We start from the raw sequence: 6,589 nt of genomic DNA, 5'->3' as shown, positions 1-6,589 counted from the left end.
CATCTATATGTATACATATACATCTCTCTCTCTCTCTCTCTCTCTGAAAGTATCTGTCATTACAGTATCGAAATGTGATTGTTTCAGTTAGTGGAATAGTTTCATTTTTAAAGTGAAAGTATTTGACATGAGTGTTTTTGTTTCACTTTTGACACGTAATACTTAAATAGTGGAGGAGATATTATGTTGCCGTGGGCTCGAACACTGCAAGAAGTTAAAAAATTCTTTTGACTAAAACACAATTGGGACTCTAAGTAAGGCATCTGTAAAATTTGAATGAAATTGGTTGCGTAGTTCTCGAGTTTTAGGGATTCACACACACACACACACACACACACAGACAGACACACATTCTTATTTTTAGATATAGAGATATATGTACGGATTACATGAAGTTACAGGATGTTACTTCCGACTTCTATTGCAATATACATTCATTTTTCAAGGACCATTTACTTTCACTTTATTTACAGCGATGACTGCATGTTAACCCGCACAAGAATAAATCTTTAAATGTATTTTTCTTGCCTGTTGTGTTAGATTGAACAATGAATTCAATAAATTATTGCCGTGATCAGTTTAACGCTCCTGTTGAATTAATAATGAATTTTAAAGATGGGAACAAAGCCAAACATTTTAGGGATAAGTATAAACGATTATACTGACCGCAGTACTTCAGAGGTATTTATTTTATCGATTTTGGAAGGATAAAGATCAAACTCAACCACGGTAAAATTCGAATAAAGACACTAAAAAGATGTTAACGAATGCCGCAAAGCATTTATTTTGTATGGCAATCCCTCTCCACATTTCATTAAGATCTGTACAGTTTATTTGGTACAATAAAGTTTCTTCGTCTAAGATTGTTTCTAGACCATCAAGGCCAGGGGTTTGGGCGGATAGGAGTTAATCGATTACGTTGGCCCTAGCACTTGGTTGGTACTTAATTTAACGACTCCGAAAGAATAAAAAGCAAAGTCGCTATCGGCAGAATTTGAACTCAGAGCATAAAGTTGAGTGAAATGCTGCTAAGCATTTTGCCCACTTGCTAACGGTTCTGCCAGCTCGCCGTCTAAGTTGTAATATTTTTTATTCAATACAAAGCCAATGTTTATTCTATTTATTGTACACACCATACATGTTGTATTATTCAGTCTAGGCTACCTCCTATTGAGAAGACTAACAACTAAAAAGAACTTCGAGATATGACCATCCTGTCTTTCTGGTTATCTGGGCAGTGCCGTAGCGTGGGTTTTGGCTACTCTGAGCGGTAGCCATATTGGCCAATTCTTCCCTAAATGTAACATAGCTTCAACATATATTTGAACAAGAAATCACCCTGTGAGGTCCGCGTACCCCACACTATGCCACTGTGTCTCAGAGATGTAATTTTGGCGGGAAATTTGGCTGCAACTTTTAACATCTAGTGACCGCGTTGAGATTTCTGAGAAGAAGTATCTGAGGTATCTGAGAAGAAGGAAACAGTTATCCCCCAACTGGAATCCTAATCCGAAAGCTTACTGTAAAGTGGACCTCTCTAAAGACAAGGTGGTGGTGTTAACTTAGGCAACGGGTTAATTTTATCATTACGAACAGCAGCAGTCTTTCCAACATGCTTCCACATCATTTTTGATAACTGAATTTCATTCACAAAGTGTTAGTCTACTTGAAGCTATGATAGAAGATACTTGAAGAAGAATGACACGCAGTGGGAACGAAACCGCAGTCCTATTGCTTATTTCATGGAGCTTAGAAGGATGAAAAAAAATAAAGAAAATTCCTTCAGATTTTGAATTCAGACAGTAATACACAGATCAAATTACAGAAAAGTATATTACAGGCTGTAGAAGCCAAATATATGAAACGTTAATATAAAACAAAAATACGCGAATAAAAAGTTGGTTCGTTTCGGTGTTGGTGTGAAATACTGGTAGAAACTCTGAAGTATGTATCAATCGTTGTTTCTCTGGATAAGTATTATGATTTGTTATGTCCTCAACAACCGGCTTGCTGAACCGGATTCTTGGTAAAAAGTAGTTAATTTATCTTTTTTTTCCCTCCCTTTCATTTATATTTGAATTTGTTACATAATTTGAATAATAGTTAAGATATGAAATCAGCTATAATACAAAGTATTCTGTTTGAGTGTTTAATCTGGCCATAGGGTGTGTATGTTTGTGGAGTGATTTTTTTTATTATATTAAGGCAGTGTTTATAATTGATTTTTAATATTGAAAGGGCGGAGTTGCGATTTTTGAAAGAAGCGGTTTGGCATTTTATTTACACTGAATTAAAAAAAAAAAAAAAATGGAAAATGTAGTTTTACAGAAAAAATAGAAAATAACTAACTTTAGAAATCATAGTAGTTTATTGAAATGTTTTTATATATATATATATATATTATAATATTAGGGATAAAATACAAAATTACAGGTAAAAACTCAATTAAAATCAATTTATTAAAGATTAAAATTAAATTAAGCTTCACAGTATAAAATATCTTTTCCCTAATACTATATATTAATATATATATATATATATATATATATATATGTTTTCTTTTACCTCTTAATCTATGAAAGATTTGTTTATCTATTGCACACACGCACATATATATGCTATTTTATATACTCTCACTTCTGTAATTATTTCAGCTACATTCTTTCAGAGTAATTTTTTTTTCCTCTCCAAGTTTCAGTATTAATTAATCTTCCCCTCCAGTGTTCCTTATTTCGTCCCTACCCCCAACGTCCCACTAATCTAGTTATCTTTGTCAACATTCTTTAATTTACTTCTGTTGTTCATTATCCTCGTTGTACCCATGCCAACAAAATTTTCACAACAAACTTATTATACACATTCTTCGATCTGTTATTATTACTATTGTTGTCGGTGATCTTGATGTTTAACGTTCTAAATAAGAACAAATACATGTATATCCTTTCTAATTGTCCCGGTTTTTTCTTCTTCATTTTCACTTTACTTGCGTACGGCTTATATTCCTAAAAATGAAAATAAATATACGAATGCTGCCAATATAGTATTAGCAACGAAAAGCAATTTTAACCTCCAATTACTAATTTATTGCATTATAGCTTTACCTTTTTTTTTTCTCCTATCACTAATAAAATAGGTAAATGTTATTGAAACCCTTTCCATCTTCTAGTATAAATATGTCGTTTAGCCATATTCTTTTAAACTCAAGTAACTAAGAATTGGACTTTGTAATGTCCCATTTCTTCATTTCAACTGTTTTTTTTTATTCGGCTCCCTGTGCGCGGTCAAGCAAATTTTCCAGTGTCTACAAAATTTTCTCTATCGTAACCAAAACAATTAAGCGTGACTTTAATCCCACCTAAGACAGCCAGTTATCCAAACAAACGATAGGTCAATCGTTAATTGACAATGGGTAGATGAGGTATAACTCGACAATCTGACATACCTTCAGAGTCTCGTCGCATTATCCCCACCAAATACCCGAAGTCCATCTAACCAACCAACTCAAGCATATTAGCGATAACAATATTTCTTTTCAGCGAGAGTAATAGTATCCGATCCCCAGTTATTTGGATCCAATCCACCGATATGTAAATTTTTATTTGAATTTTGGTGATCCTTACACCGTCTGCTACAGACGTATCTCATGAAATCAGTTACTTACATTCCTCATTAGGTATTCGTTGGGTTATCATCATTGAGTAGTACTTATTAAATAATTTAGGGTACCCCTTCTCATAGAAGTGACCAGGCCTCTAGGGCAGGGTAGGAGACTCTGAAGATTTGAAATGGAGGTAAGGCAAATTGGTAAATTTTTACAATCTGGCAAATTAACAGGTTAAATAAAATTTAGAGGATTCCTAACATTTTGAATTTGTGCAGCACCATCACAAAGAAAGAACAGTTTCAGAACTACTTTACTGATTTATGGTGCTTTTGGGTAACCGTATGGCATTGCCACAAATGAAAGTGAAAAACGCATATTATTTAAGACACAAACTTCAGATCGCCATGCAAGAAGTTTTATTTAAACACATTCAGAACAAATCCTCTTGGTTCTCTATATTGTCCGCAGGAAGACGCGTCTTTTGATTATTTCTTGTCAACAATTTCCCAAGTGAATACTATCTCACATATTCAACAAACTATTAACTATTAACTATTAACTCTAGTTAATACTAAGTTGCTTGGTGCTGTTTTCTCTGAAGACTGACCTTATTACACTAACAAATCCCCAATTAACTCGACTCTACTCTCTTTCATTTTCTTCACCATTTTGTTACTTCTCTTGTTTAATATCATTATTATCGGCGTTGTCTTCCATCTCTCCCTGCTTCTTATCAAATGGAGTGTTTTGACTCACGGTCTTGTTAAAACACTGATAAGCTACTTCTAAAATTTCAATTACGATCGTCCTTATCGAAACTTAGTCATAAAGCTCATACTAGTCTGCTCTTGGTGAAGTTTTATTACTAGAAATTTTTCTTTCTTTTAGTTTGGGTCTTGCTCTACCTATCATCATCGTCGTTTAACATCCGCTTTCCATGCTAGCATGGGTTGGACGATTTGACTGAGGACTGGTGGACCAGGGGGCGACACCAGGCTCCAATCTGATTTGGCAGGGTTTCTACAGTTGGATGCCCTTCCTAACGCCAACCACTCCGAGAGTGTAAGTGGGTGCTTTTACGTGCCACCCGCACGAGGGCCAGTCAGGCGGTACTGGCGACGGCCACGCTCGAAATGGTGTATTTTACGTGCCACCTGCACAGGAGCCAGTCCATCGGCACTAAAATCAGAAGCAATCTTTTTAATAGTTCTGGAGTTATTGAGTGTTTTGCCTGCCATGAATTATTAGTGTTTGGAAGATTAGGGTTTATACCAGTGTTTCTTAATCGTTTTTTACTCATGGACCCTTGGTTCTTATTTTACCTGGATGAACTCTCCAAGCTATTTGATGTTTTTAAAAAATCATGTTTTTATAATTAAGTATTATTAAGAATTGTATTAAAAAATTGTTAAAATATTTTGTGTATTGTCGAAGTATAACCAATTTATTGCAGATAAATTTTAACAACAATTCTTATATGGACCTTTAAGGGCCATGTGGATCCTGACTGAGAATCACTGGTCTCTCTTTTACTTGTTTCAGTCATTTGACTGTGGCCATGCTGGAGCACCGCCTTTGGTCAAGCAAATCGACCCCAGGACTTATTCTTTGTAAGCTTAGAACTTATTCTATCGGTCACTTTTGCCGAACCGCTAGGTGACGGGGACATAAGCACACCAGCATTGGTTGTCAAGCAATGTTAGGGGGACAAACACAGACACACAACAACACATACATATATATATGACGGGCTTCTTTCAGTTTCCGTCTACCAAATCCACTCACAAGGCTTAACTTAAGGGTAGGCCCTGACATATGTTTGCCATCATCCTCTTTCTTTTCTATCTGGGGTAGCCATGTATCTGCAGTAAGACATTTGTGCTTGCCCTTTATCATACAATTTAATGTTTTACAAAGGCCCTAAGCATTTAAAAGATTTTCAGGCCACTCATATTCGTAGTTCAAAATATAAACAATGATAAACCATAAAATAAATTTTCATTCTTCAAAATGAAATAAAACTAGCAGTAAGATGGAAAATAAGGTTAATTTTTGTTTACTTTCACTTTATAAATATTAGAAAAGTTTTCTCCCGTTTTTTTGTAATTGCAAAGTCTTCAGTCAGATCTTCAAAATGAATCTTTCCACATCTGCTTCTATACTTATTAGAGATAAAGCATCCTGAATATTATTTTAGCAAGTTTAAAGTGATTTCGTTTGTGCTGTAAACCATTTACCATTTCTGTGGTGCTCCCTCTTTCCCATGATGCCCTAAACATGTTCTTATTTTACTTAATGGTCGTTTCGGTGCTACTTCAACCTCTCATCACCTGGCACAAAACCATCTCCCTCAACACCATATCCCTCTCAGTTGAGGCAGTCTTGTCTTGAAAGTTACTTGGTGACCTCTTCATAGATGTTGGTATCACATGAACAGCACTCTGTATATTTTGCAAAGTGGTTGGAATGAAGAAGGGCTGTAGAGACCATGCCAAAGAAGACATTGGGGCTTTGAGCCGTTCTCTGACTCACCGCCTCTTGTCAAACCAACCAACCCATACCAGCATGGAAAATGAACATTAAACAATGATAAAGATCACTACTTCTCACAGATCTAGTATTCTAGGGGCTGGCATCTTCTGAAATTATTGTCCCTAAAATGTTTTTTTTTTTTTTGTTTTTTTTGTTTGAGAAGACTCCATTCTAATCCTTAATCTCCAAAATGTGTTGCTGCTTAAATCAAAATAGTTTTGTTAACTATGGAAAGTGTCTTTGTGAATTTAATTAAAAAAATTTTTTTTTTAGTTTTCTTTTGAATATATACGATGCATAAATCTTTGTTATATCTTGTAGATTTAATTATTTTTAATGTTTTACTCAGTATTTTTGTTTATTATTTTTGTATGATGTTTAAACTTGATTTGAAGGAGATTTGGCTGCTATTTTAGCAACTCAAACGAGGCTCTTCTTCTTATTACCTCCACC

The 6,589-nt window shown here is 34.8% G+C and overlaps 1 protein-coding gene across 6 annotated transcripts in view; it reads left to right on the top strand.

Moving 5' to 3' along the window:
* Positions 1-1,936: 1,936 nt before the first annotated feature.
* Positions 1,937-6,589, top strand: part of LOC106878190 (kelch domain-containing protein 8A) — a 21,976-nt gene continuing 17,323 nt past the window's right edge. The window contains exon 1 of one of the 6 annotated variants that reach the window (XM_014927331.2): positions 1,937-2,033. The gene's annotated coding sequence lies outside the window, so the exon portion shown is untranslated. The remainder of the gene's footprint in view (positions 2,034-6,589) is intronic. The other 5 variants (XM_014927334.2, XM_014927333.2, XM_014927335.2 and 2 more) reach the window with 5 other exon arrangements.

This window comes from Octopus bimaculoides, chromosome 1, assembly GCF_001194135.2.
Source record: "Octopus bimaculoides isolate UCB-OBI-ISO-001 chromosome 1, ASM119413v2, whole genome shotgun sequence".
Lineage (NCBI taxonomy): Eukaryota > Metazoa > Mollusca > Cephalopoda > Octopoda > Octopodidae > Octopus > Octopus bimaculoides.
This window is presented reverse-complemented; position numbering and strand designations above follow the sequence as displayed.